This window comes from Mirounga leonina, unplaced genomic scaffold (assembly GCF_011800145.1).
Source record: "Mirounga leonina isolate KUSES-001 unplaced genomic scaffold, KU_Mleo_1.0 Mir_115, whole genome shotgun sequence".
Taxonomy (NCBI): Eukaryota; Metazoa; Chordata; class Mammalia; order Carnivora; family Phocidae; genus Mirounga; species Mirounga leonina.
In genome coordinates this window covers 72,193,570-72,207,218 of record NW_023270268.1, presented here as the reverse complement: position 1 = coordinate 72,207,218, position 13,649 = coordinate 72,193,570, and the positions used below count along the sequence as shown (strand labels likewise).

General features: G+C 40.5%; 1 pseudogene; it reads right to left on the bottom strand.

Moving 5' to 3' along the window:
* Positions 1-8,242: 8,242 nt before the first annotated feature.
* On the bottom strand, positions 8,243-8,549 carry LOC118000333 (annotated as a pseudogene).
* Between the last annotated feature and the right edge of the window lie 5,100 nt (positions 8,550-13,649).

Below are 13,649 nucleotides of genomic sequence, written 5' to 3'. Positions count from 1 at the left end.
AAATGCAGACTGCAGAATGAACACACAGTATGATCCATAATGTAACCACAGACCCACACACAGAACAATATATTTCTAGAAGTAAATATGGGTTTGGGGGTGGTGATTTCAATGGGAACTTCTGTTATGAATAAAATGGTTCAATTTTGTTAAGATCAAAATGTATTTGTGTATTAATTCTGTAATCAGAAGCAGATATTAATTTACTGCTGGTGTGGTTGAGGTGATGATGAAGGTAGCTGATGCAAAATACGATTTGTGCTAGACCACATACACCTTGAAGTGTATCCTGGATAAATTTTATCTATGTAATACTTGTTCATCAAATATTTGAAATTGTTCTCTACACATAATGAAGCAGATTCATTGCTTTGGGGGAAGGGCAAGAAAGGTAGCAAGGATGAAGAAGAAGGGTCCAGAAATCCCCTGATATTTCCATGTCTGCCCACATTCCAAGACCCAGTTCAAATACTGTCTCTATGGTCCAGTTCCCACAACCTGATCTCATCTCTTTGTCTTCTAAACCCCATCCCAGCTCCTTCATCTACTTACATATGTGTGATAGGTCTCATCCTCTCCCCATATTATCCCCCTCCATTCCACTTTGCATTTTCCCAAAGCCCAGCAGTGCCCTGCATACACAGCTCTCAATCTGAAATGATTATTGAATGAAATGCTTCCAGCTATGCCTCCGAGGTCTGAGAATGGTCTTCTACTCTCCACTGCAATTACTGCTCAGTGGAAGTCACTTAGTCCTGTCTACCCTTACATCCTCACCCCATCTCCCCCTCCTCCGACTCACTGCTGTCTAAAATTCTTGCAGTAGAAAACATATGTTTTTATTACATAATTAAAGCTGAGGCTCAGAATTCAAAGCCCTGGGGAGAGCCATAAAAAGGAAATGGTTGCATCCCATTCTTCCCAGAGCACAAGATGGACAGGAGTGGAGGAGAGGGGTAGATTGTGCCTACATACTTGGGGTAAGGTGAAGAGCAGAGGTGGAGAAGAGTAGCTCTGTTGGCTCCTTGCATAGGAAAAATGGGCCTAGAAGAAGGGCGTTTTCTTGATAATCTGCCCCCTCAGTCACCACAACCACTTCCACCTTTTGTCTATCCTCTGTGGCTATCCTAATAAAAACAATCTTGACATGAGACCGCTTATCTCAAGGTCTTCCTCTTGAAGTCAGTCCACCCACAGAGGTGGGGAACAGCATTTCACAGTGGCACCCTTCAATCATGTCATGAGTCAGTCATGTCCTCATTATTGCTTAAGGTAAGAGGACACTTTCCAAGAAGCCATGCCATGTCTCTGTGTTGTTCCAGACTAGCAGCCACAAAGGAACGGACAAACCTTTATGCTTCATGTAAATCGTATGCCTTGGAACTTCGTGTCTTTCAGCATTGGCGCCATGGTCTCTCTGCCCTTGTCTTCCCCCACAAACACATTGATTTCTATTACTTACTTAAATTATGTCGCAGTCAGGGTCCTGGCACAGAACATTTGGTATCCCAAACTGGGTAATTTAGGGAGGAGTAATAGAAGGAGTATTTGTAGAGAGCTGTGTGGGAGAGCCAACTGACAGGTGCTATGACTTCCATCAAGGGAATAAATACCCTAATCTCAGTCTTCTTCCTTCTGATTTCTTCCCTGTGTCCCACTGGCCAGATCCTACTGGAAGCCAAGGTCAAGAGAGCCTGTGGATGAGGTCCACAACATGTGAGCCCCCTAGGCCATGAGCAGATGGACATAGGTGAAGGATGAATCTGGAGGAGCAAGTGGAGGATGTCTAGCACAACTGCATTGTCTGTCTCTTGCTCAAGAAACCAAGCCCAGCGGCAATGCATATCCAAAGGCATCTCCAGTCTGGAGCCACAGTGCCCTTCCACCTCGTCTCCCACCGTTCTTAACCATGGGACCATGCTCCACTCAAGACACAGGACAGCATCCCTGCCCAAGCACCATCCTTTGTACCCTTATGCCCACTTAGTGCTTCCTCTTCTTCCTGGACCACCCTCTCCCCGTCTCCTCTTGGAGAATTTCTATCCGTCTTTCCAGGTGAGGCTCAAATACCTCTTTTGAAACCTCCCCTGATCCTATCCTCTTCACACAGCCTGCATTACCTCTGCCTTCATAATACCGAAGCACTGCGAGTACATACTTTTATTCAGGGCTTGATTCGTGCACCTTTTTCCTGCCACTATGTGAGAATTCCTCGCAGTTGAAGATTCCATCTCATCATTACTAATAACAACCACTATTATAATTTTCCGAGTACCTATCATGTGGCAGACCCAGGCACTTTAGCTCATTTTCTCAATTCATTCTTTTGTCTAGGAAGCAAACACTTTGTTTTTATCCAGTGTACCAGCGTAAAAACTGATTTTCAGGGAGATTGGTCAGCTTACATAATGTCACTCAGCTAGTACCCCAGTGGAGCAGTGGTCCCCGAAGCTGCTAAACTGGGATTCAAACTCATTTCCTTCCAACACCAAACCTGAAAGTTGAAACTGAAAGTAACCACAGTGAATTTAAGAAACAAAACAAATGATCATGGGAGGAAACAAAAGAGAGAGGCAAGCCAAGAAAAAGACTCTTAACTATAGAGAACAAACTGATGGTTACCAGAGGGGAGGGGGGGCGGTTAATCAGGTGATGGGGATTAAGGAGGGCATTTGCGATGAGCACTGGGTGTCGTATATAGGTGTTGAATCACTACATTGTACACCTGAAATTAATATCACATTGAATGTTAACTAACTGGAATTCAAATAAAACTAAAAAAAAAAAAGGAAAGAAAAAAAGTAACCGCAGTAAACACTACCTCTCAGCTTTGCATCCCCAGAGCCCAGGCAGCTCTGGATAATGCATAATTAATGTCCAAGACATGCTTTTGAATAAACAACCAGAATCATAACATACTGACAAACCTCTTGACTATGTGCCTGTTTCTCTTGGTATAGGTTGGCAGATGGCCGTGACTTTTAGTCTTATTTCCAGGCTGACAGTTTATAGAAAAAGTCCAGATTTGCTGGTTAAACTAAACTTTGTCTTGACTGTATTCACTGGTTGTCTTTTCTGAACAGAATCAACAAACAGAATCCCTTAGAAGACTAAGGTATTGGACTTGCTCCCAGAGTACTGAGTTAGAAAAACTTCCTAAGGGGGAAAAAAAATTCCCAAGGACTGAAGGGCGGTGTATGAGGACTTTCTGAGCAACCCGTCCTTGTATTTTTACATATGTTACATATGAACTGTGACAGTAGGGAGCTGAGGGAGAATATTTTAAAAATTGATCCTGTTATAACAATAACAGCCACCATAGAAAGGGTACTTACTTTGTGGCCAATTGGTGTTTTACATACATTATTCCTAATTTTTTTAGCAGCTCTGAAAGGTAGATCTTATAGCCCCATTTTATAGGACAGGAAACTGAGGTTCAGTGAGCCTAAGTTACTTGTCCAAGGCCTCTCAAAATTCATGCCTAAATTTCCACGGCTTTACTCTGACCCCCTGAAAGGAAGAACTTAAACACCATCAGCTATAACAGAAGCAACATTATCATGCCTAGAAACATTTTTGTAAAGTCAATTAGGTAAGAGCAGTATAATGATCTCGTTTATAGATGAGGAGATTGAAGCTCAGAGAAACAACAGTAGCTAGCCATGGGATTGGAACCTGGGTCTTTCGCTTTTGAATTTAGTAAACTTCAACGCAAAAGCATTGTTTTTTTTTGTTGTTGTTATTTATTTATTTATTTATTTATTTATTTATTTATTTATTTATTTATTCGACAGAGAGAGACACAGCGAGAGAGGGAACACGAGCAGGGGGAGCAGCAGTGGGAGAGGGAGAAGCAGGCTCCCCGCGGAGCAGGGAGCCTGATGCGGGGCTCCATCCCAAGACCCTGGGACCATGACCTGAGCTGAAGGCAGATGCTTAATGACTGAGCCACCCAGGTGCCCCGCAAAAGCATTGTTATTGAGATTTTTTTGAAACTAGAAAGCTGAAAGTCTACCATTTACAGAACTGCTTGTTTTTAAAGAATTTGTTCATGCCCACTCCCTCATCCTCATCTGCCCCTCTCCCCGTCATCTTTTTTTTTACTATTTTCATTTGTTCCACAAATATTGTTACAAGAATAAAGGAAATAATTAGAAGAAACTTCATTCATCATTTCTGTACCCCGACTTATCAATTATTTTTAGGTTTCTATTATTGCTATCCAGTCCTTGTCCAAATATTATCCAAAAAGCGCGTGTGTGCGCGCACACACACACACGCACGCACACACAAATAAAGATTTAAACTCCCCTACGAAGTTATTTGAAACTTGGTGGTGGCCAAAAGTTGGTAGTCACAAGCACGTGGTTCACGGAATCCAGACTGACCCTCGTGTGGTTTCGTCTGTGGAGATGTAGACCTTTATAGCAACCCAGCCAACTAGAAAGAAGAGAGCAATGAGGAAAAGGTTCACTCAAAGTTAGTGATCACTTCTCTAAAGATCTGTACAAGAGCCAGCACCACCACATCCAAATTCTGAATGTGACAATTACTCCTCAACAGGAAGCAGTGCCTGGTTCTCTGAAGTGAAACCTTCCCGGTCCTTCGAATATTATCTTAATCAGAGCGATATTGACCAAAATGTTAACAGTGGTTATCTCTGGATGGTAAGATTACAAGTGATGTTTATTTTTTTCTTGATTCTTTCTTGCATTGGCTGAATTTTCTGCAAAGAACATGTAATATGTTTGTTCTAAGATTAAGATCAAAAATAGTTATGCTGAATAGGATGTGAAGTTGACCCCCCCCCAAAAAAACCTATAAAAATTAGAGTCATGGGAACAGATCATGTAAGTCTCTAGAGCTAGAGGGACAAACAGCCCCTTCCTCAGGTCAGAGAGCCTAGAACGCAGGCAGGAAGTACAATTTCTAGCTCAGTTCCTTTCTAATTTAATATCTGCTAACAAGTTTCTGTTTCCTCCTCTTTTTTTTCCTCTTAGCTCGGAAAGATTGTTCCTAAACATTTGTCAACAGAGAAGATTTGATCCTGAGAACACGTTATGGATTTTCTGTAGCAATGGTCCGATATAATTTAGTAGACAATAACACCCATAGAAATGTGTGGGAGCTTTGCTGTCAAGTCCTGTAGTGTTTTAATAAAGGAACATGTCATTTTTCTTCAGCTAAATTTCAGCTAGAAATAATATTAGGTAAGTTCTCATTGCCCTTCATTCCAGAGCCTTTCTGCAATTTGGATGCCTTAATGATTTCATGCAAAATTCACTGTCTAAAGAGTCTTGGTGGCTTCTGTCTGATCTTCGTTTTTGCTTTTGATGCGGATTACTTATGTGCATCCATCATGGTGAAAACAGCAGAGTTTGGGCAAACACTGCTCTCTCAGACCCCCGCTCCCTTTCAGGCCTGGAGATCCTTCATCTAACCCAGTTCCATTCTTGTGCCTCTTCCCGCTGGCTTCCCCAGTGCCATTTTTATTAAAGCCCCAGCTCATCCCACATTCAGCCGCATGACTTCTTACAGGCTTCAGAATAAATCACCACATTGCTCCGATCTTGGCTTCTCTGCCCTCAGCTTTCAATTAAATTTAGAATTGACTTTAAAGGTACAACCTCAATGTACATGGTTGAAAATGACCTTGTTTCCCCTTTCCCACCACCTGCGACTTCCTGCGCGGGGCTCTTATACTCCAGCTCCTGGTTCAAAAAGTAGAAACAGGAATTTGCTACATGCTCCTGTGGCAAACTATAAGTCTCAAGCTGTTTAAAGTCTTTAAAGTCCCATCCAAAAGGTAAAGTACACTCTGCAGAGAGAAATCTGGGGGCCTGAATCTCTGGCTGCCTGTGTTCAGGAAGAGACACAGAAGGAGAGGAAGAAGAAGAAGAAGAGGAGAAGGAAGAAGAAGGAAAAAAAAAAAAAACCTTTGAGCTAAATACTTAATTTGTTTAATTTCTACGGTTTGCATTCAAGATGAGTCGTCTATCTATAATATGCATCATTATTAAAGTAATTATATTAATATAAATGATCTATGACAATATTACAAGGACGCCAAAGCAGACTTTAACATCAAAACTTACTTTCATCTTTTGTCTTGTCATTTGGCTTTCCACTCTTAGCAAGGAATAGAGCATATGAGCAGCAGGTTTGGGCTATTTAGAATCGGACACGCTCCTGCCAATTTCTCCCTCCCTCCTTTGGAAGACTTTACCAATCAGAAGGACTGAATTGGAAAACCTGTCTTACTCTGTTCAAAACCATTAATATTTTAAGGCACTTACTTGTATCTAAGAGCAATGAGGTCCCTCCCAGTCTGCGAAAGAAGAAGCAAAGAATGATTTGAGTGCCTAAAACAGGATAAAACAAGATCTGGCGCATGAAAAGGATGTATATATTGAAAGTGCTCTACAAGTCTAACGGGGCAATTTATTAATTCAACCATAAATTAGTTATTGAGTATCTACTAGGCATCAGGTTCCAAGGAAGCTGTCCAGTGCTTACAAGCTTGAACCTTGGTTTTCTTGCCTCTAAAATGGGAACAAAGACCCTTTATTTTAGGGTGTGTGAGAATTAAGTGAAAGAATAAATGTAAATCACTTAAAACCATTTCTTGGCACATAATAAATACTGAGTGAATAGCTTTGTATAAAAATATGAAAGGAGAATTCCCAAATGCTAAGGGATTTACAGCCTAATGAATTATTATTCTAAAACCCCTGCTTTTTGCCTCTGACCCTAAAATTTGAAAAGCTTCGAAGATTTAGCTATGCAAATCTCAGATCAAAATACTCTCCTATTGATTGCCCTTTAGAAAGATTTAGTAAGGACATGTGGGTGCTTTACCAAATAAGGAAGAGAGAGAAAAGGAATTAATACATGTTGCCTTATTGAATGTATCTCAGTGATTTTGCATCTTTTTTTCCCATTGTCCTATTAAATCCTAATTAGTAGACACACATGAATAATCTCATGTCCTAGATGGGGATACTGAGGCTCAAGGAGAATCAGTAACTTCCCCATGGTCACAAAAGCTAGGAAGTGGAAAGGACGGGATTCAAACCATGGTATGTGGTTTCAGAGCCCATGCTCTTGTCCAGCCTCACCAGCTAACCCCTGCATCCGGTTAGGTCTCATGGAGAGATCTTGAATCTTCATCTGAAAACACAAGGGTTACATAGGATCTTCTTCAAGTAAAGGGGACATTTTTAAGAAGAAAAATGCCGCAATAATTAATTTCTTGCTCAGTCTTCTGAATAGTAGTATAATAGTGGGAGTCTTTCCTTTCCACTTAGATTCTTCTAGGTAGAACCTTCCTTTTTTGGTTCTAAAAGATTACTGTTGACAGGGACTTTTTGAGGACTTGGATTCTCCTTTCTTTCTTTCAGTAGTACATATGCTTTTCTGGGGAAGCACAAAAATTTAAAACTGTGAATCAAAAAGTTAGGAAAGAAGGTTCCACCATTCGGACCTTGTTTTGAAAGGCTATAGCCATCCCCTGTATTAACTGATCTTTGTCTACCAGCTCTACATCTTACAGCCTTCCCCAAACTCCACTCTTCCTAAGTGAACTTTCCTGTTCCTAGTTCAGCCTCCTTCCCTGGACTGCAGGAACGATAGTGATAGCCTGTGCAAGTCCAACCCAGGAGTCCTAGTGCCTGCAGAGGCTAAAGACTTCTTTTCTGGGCAGGTGTAAATGGACAGCTCTTTAGAATATTAGCAGCACTGAGGAGTTGGGTTCTATTCAGCGCCTAGCCCTGACTATAGGTTAGGTAGACCATAATTGGCCAAAAACAGCTGATTAAAATTAAGTCACTCCACAGAAGGCCAAATGGCCCTAGATCGATGGAAATTTTTCATTTTTACCTGCCCTCCATTCTCTTTTCTTTCCTTTTGTCTTTTTTTTTTTTTTTTAGTTTCTAGAAATAATTGTTCTTTTTCTACTGCCTAAAATGAAGGCACCCCATAGTTTGTCTCACTTGGCAGTAGCCTCAACAGTTCCTTATCCTTTCTGTATAGCCTTTGTTTTTTTAGGCTCCACACCCAGCGTGGAGGCCAACGTGAAGCCTGAACCCACAACCTTGAGATCAAGACCTGAGCTAAGATCAAGAGTTGGATGCTTAACCAACTGAGCTACCCAGGCACCCCCTAGACTTTTTTTTTTAAATAAAACTGTACAAAACATTTAATATATTGCTCTTTGGGGGGTATTTGATGTATCCCCAGTGTATTATAGCTGAGCCATTAATTTTGTTGCTTCATCAACATTAACTGGCTCATTTTCATGACACTGCTGAGGAATCAGCTGTTCTGTAGAGGTTCAAGGGAAAGGTCTTTTGAGAAATGTGGAAGTTCCCTTTGTGTATCTACAAAAGCTTTATTCACTCTGTTAACTTTTTCATCACTCACAACATTTATCTTCTTAAGATTAGTGGTAACTGGTTTTGCTTTGTTTTTAGCCTTAAAGTTTTTTTGGCTGGCTATATGAAATACATTCCTGGACTTCTGCCCTCTTAGTTTGTTCTTGGCCATTGTCTTTGATAACCCTCGTGCAGCAGCTCAAACTCCAGGTGACGTCATATCCCTTTCTATATAGATTTTCGAGTTCAAAGATGAAAAAGAATGAAAGGTGAAAATAGCCTGTTTAGCTAAGAGAGAGAAATTTACAGTTATCTATCACTCCAACAGTTGTTTGTGTTTAACGTGTGTTTTAATCTTCCCAACCTCAGAAATTGAACCCATCATTCACTAGGGCAGGTTTTTTTATTAGCCAAATATATTTACAGTAAAGTTGTAATTCCTTTTATGTGTTTATCATTTCCCATTTCAAAGCACTTTCGCTAGACTTAAATTATAGCACCCATTTTGCAGATCAGGAAACTTGACTCAGATGGACAGAAGGACACACCAAGGTCACAGGGCTAATTAGCTACAGCACCAGAATTAAAATCTGGCTTTCTTATTTATTATGGGCTTCTTTTGTGGGGGGAAATGGAATATTACATTCTATGCAAGGTTTATATACTAGTCTTTGAGATTTCCTCATGCAGAAAAAAAGGTACTATTCTACAAGGTGCCTTGGAGCTGCTGTCAGGAACTGACTTTCAGGTAGAGTGTATTACTGGTATACACTATTTCATATTACTTATGGCTTCACAGAATTGAAAGACATTTTGAGGCAAAAAGATCTGAAATCACCTTTTAATAGAATCTAACCATGCAAAAGTTATTTGACCTCTTTGAGTTTGTTTCCTCACCTACAAAATGGTGACAATATTGCTAATCCCACAGGGCTGGTATAAGGCTTCAATAAATGACATTCGTAAAGCACTCTGCCAGTAGATTGTAGATGCTCAGTGTTAGAATTCTTTTCTTCTTCTTGAAAAAAAAAAAAATGCTTTCAAAATAACAGAGTTAGGAGACTCAGGTTAAGGAAAACTTCTCACACTTCTCAAGGACTGTCCACTTACAGGCCATAGCTCCCTCCCAAATTGTAGGACTCAAGAGGTAGGATAGGTAGATAAAGGCCAAATCGCATGAAGCCTCATAGGCCATGACATGCAATTCAGAGTGGCCTGATCAGAAAGCAATTTAAGGTTCTTCCTTCTGCTCCTCCAACTCACCGAGCTGGTTCTTACCTTGGGGACTTTGCACTTCCTCTTCCTTTTCAAGCAGACTTGAAACATGTGAATGTCAAGTGGTCACATAGCTCACTCCTTCACACGTGCAGTACCATTCAAGGAGGCTGTCTCTAACCAAATTAATTAAAATACCAGTTCCCTGACTACTAGTCACTCTCTAATCCTTTAGCCTCTTATCTTGATTGGACTTTTTCCTCAACACTTACTGATACCTAAAATTATATTACATATTTATTTAATTACTGTCTATCTCTTCTGCTAGAATGTAAGCTTCATAAAGACAGGGACCTCATCTGCTTATTCACTCTGTTTCCCCAGTACCTAAAGGAAAGAATGGTAAATAGTAGGTGATTAGGGGTACCTGGGTGGCTCAGTTGGTTAAGTATCTGACTCTTGATTTTGGTTCAGGTCCTGGTCCACTCCAGCGTCAGGCTCCACACTCAGTAGGGAGTCTGCTTGGGATTCTCTCTCTCCCTTTCTCTCTGCCCCTATCCCCCCCTCACCCCCCACCCAATGCTGCCTCTCTCTCTCTCTCTCAAATGAATAAATATATCTTTAAAAATTTTTTTAAAATAAATAGTAGGTATTTAATAAATAATGAATGAGTGAATGTGGATATTGTTCTATGAATGAAATGATGTTGTTCTAGGACCAGTTATTAGTTAGCACTGTGGATTTCTCAGACTGCCACCTTTACATCTGATTTTAATTGCTAAGTGCATTTTCAGCATTACATTAGGATCCTTATAAAGAATAACTGTAAATGACATACTCAAAGAAATTGTATAAACATGAACTATTCTCCAAAACTGGCAATTTTGCTTAGAATAATATCCCATAGGCAAGACAGCAAGAACTCTAAAACACAGATCTGATCTTGTCATCAGTCTGCCCCATTCTTCAATGGCTGCCATCATTCTGGGCAATACTCAAAAGTTCCACTCTGAAGGACCCTTGAGATCTCTTCCAAACTCTTGTGTGCCCCCTTGCATTATCTCCTAAAGAGGGTATCTATTCTCCCACATAATTATTAATAACACTTCTTTTCACTCTCAAAAGTGTCCTATTTTGAGTAATGATATATATGGTCATCCTACCTGTATAACCCTTTTCCTTAAGTCCTTCCCTCCAACCACACCCATCTACCAGCAGGTCTCCAAACAGGAGAGGCGCTTTCGTACCTTTCTTTGAGCAATTTTCCCTCAGCCTAGGTCCATTCTTCCAAATTCCAACTCTAATATCAACTCTTCTAGAAAGGCTCTTCCAGAAATCTTCCTCCAGCCTAACTTAGATTAGGCAAACACCCCAGGCTGCTTTGGAATTGCCTGAGGAGCTTTTGAAAATACAGATTTCTGGGCCCTACCACCTAATGTTGGGATTTAGCAAATCTAGGGTGGGCCCAGGAAATCTGCTTGCCCCTCCTAGCTGTTCCCACAACATCTTCTGTATACTGTTGTAGGTATGTGTGTTATAACCTACTTACCTGCTTCCTTCAGGTGACTATAACCTCCCTGAGGGCAGGACCCATGACCGTCACCTTTGGTGAGTCTCCAATGACTAGAATCGCACCCAGTAAATGATACATGAACAAATGAATAATAATGGCAAACATTTACAGAACACTTACTATGTGCCAGACACTGTTCTATGTATTTTTTGTGTTAACTCATTATTTCAGAAAAAGTTTTAACCCTTAAGGGCTTAATAGTTAAGTTGAATGATAAAGGATATTAGGAACATTAAGGAACTACGAATTAATTCTGGAAAGAGCAAAGTGTGACATCCAAATTTGTTTCTTTAAGTAAACATTTATATTAAGACAGAATACTTCTTGGAAGTCTTCCATAGTCCCATGCACATTGAATTGTGTTGATCATTTCCTAGTTGAGTACCCAGTATGCCTTGTGGGAGAACTTTATATGTCTGACAGAAATACCTACGATTTCATTCCTATTTCTGACCCTTCCTGACCATTTTGTGCTTAGTCATCACATTGCACCTTCCAGTATTTTCTTTTCTACCTCAGACTTCTTTAACAAAATGCCTGGGGAGGAGAACAATAGTAGAATTTCTTCACTATACCCTTCAACTTTAAAATTTAGCACTCTCTGTGGACAGCCTATAAAATTAAGGGGATCTTATGAAGGGCTGTGACTCACAAAGAGCCTAATGCATTTAAATGTACAATTCTGGTAACGGTGTCAGATTATGGATTTCCAAATGGCAGCCGCAATCATGATTTAGAACAGATGGCCAAACCGCAGGCAACAGAATCAACAGAATTTTCTGCCATCCCAAGACGCTAACAGAATCCAAGAGAAGTATCCGACATCACCTAAATTGGTAAACAGCTCAAAACAATCTTAATTAACAGTTTGTTGGAGCACTTAATGACAGAGAGCATGCCTCAGTAGAAATTGGTATTCTTAGGCAGCTCTCATATATTATTAACCGCATGGGAAGATGGTCGAATGCCTTGGAAAAAAACAGTCAAAATTAGAAATTAGGAAATCTTGATTTTGGTCCAAGTTGTGACACGTAGGTGACCTTGGGCAGTAATCTGAACTTTCTGAACCTATTTCCTAGTTTAAAACATGACATCTAAGTTACCTTCTTTTAGCTTTAAATGTGTGCCCAAGGTAATTGGGAGGTGGGGGAGAACCTAAATGTAAATGAGCAAAATAAGAATCGTGCAAACATTTTAGATTATGATAAAGTAAAATTCACCTTTCAATATACAAGAGGCTCAGTAGATGAAAGGTAACTGCTATTGTTCATTTTGTTACCAGAGTTACTGTGGCATTTTTTACTATTTTACTAGAAATACTAATGCTTGCAGCAGAGCAACCATAGTGCCTGTGGATAAGCGGAGTCTTTCTTAAACCAACAAAATCATGTAACGTTGTCAGTTAAGAAATGTTGAACCATTTTGAACGTGGGTCATCTTCAGTTTTCGGTATTGTCAGTCTTCTGGAATAGCCCTGGAAAAGAACAGGTTATCTTTTCAGCCTCACTTGTTCATCAGTGCTAGAGACCAACAAGGAAAGACTCTACAACGTCCCTCAGCAAGTAAGTTAAAACGCAGTCTCCAAAGTTTCAGCCCGAAATAGCCCAGAACTAGTCAAGTCTAGATGCCAACAGGCAAATTTTACTCTGTATTTTTTGTAGCCTCCCCACGTTTCTTTGACAGAATTTTTTTTAAGGACTCCGTTCAAACTTTCAAGAAAAGTTACGGTTTGTGTGTATTAGTGATGGAAGAAGAGAGGTCAAAGGGAAGGGAGAGGGTACTAGAAGAAGGGGACAGAATTAAGCTCCCAGGAAGGAAGCCTACTGCTTCTCAAGTTACCATTTGTAAACCCTTTACCCGGTTCTGTTTGGCCTATTGTCCTGGGTAAATCATCCATTGAAAATCAAGCTCTTCAGCTCATTATATATTCTTCATTTGAGGTGACCAGAACTATTTCCTGAAACCTGGTTTGGGTGCTAATTACCTGCTCAAACACCTTGTAAATACCTCCGTGGATTTTGTCATAGGAAGATTTCACTTTTTTTATTTTTCTTAAATTGAGCACACTTATCGCAAGTTCCCCTTGTAACTCCGCAGTCGTGACAATGAAGGCCTTCTACGGCTCCGATTCTGGTGAAGTGAAGCTCACTCCTCCTCAGCTACCCCGAGGCACAGCTTGCAGCTCTGGCTCAATTGTAGAGAAATGTTTACCAAAGTCAGCCACATATTTCTATACAGAGAAGTAAGCTGCTTTTTCTTCCGGGGCCTCTCTCCCTCCCTCTGCAGGGAGGCAAGAACCCCTTTTTACAAATACCCGAAGCAACTTGTACAAAAGAGAATGGCACTCACAGTTTTTTGCCTTCAGATTTTAAAAATAACTGTTTCTGTCAGCCTTCCTCCTCTCGTAACCCTCCAACAGAAAAAAACCTCAAACTCACAGCATTTGTCTGGCCATAGTGACAGGATGGTATTTATCAATTTTGAAACTG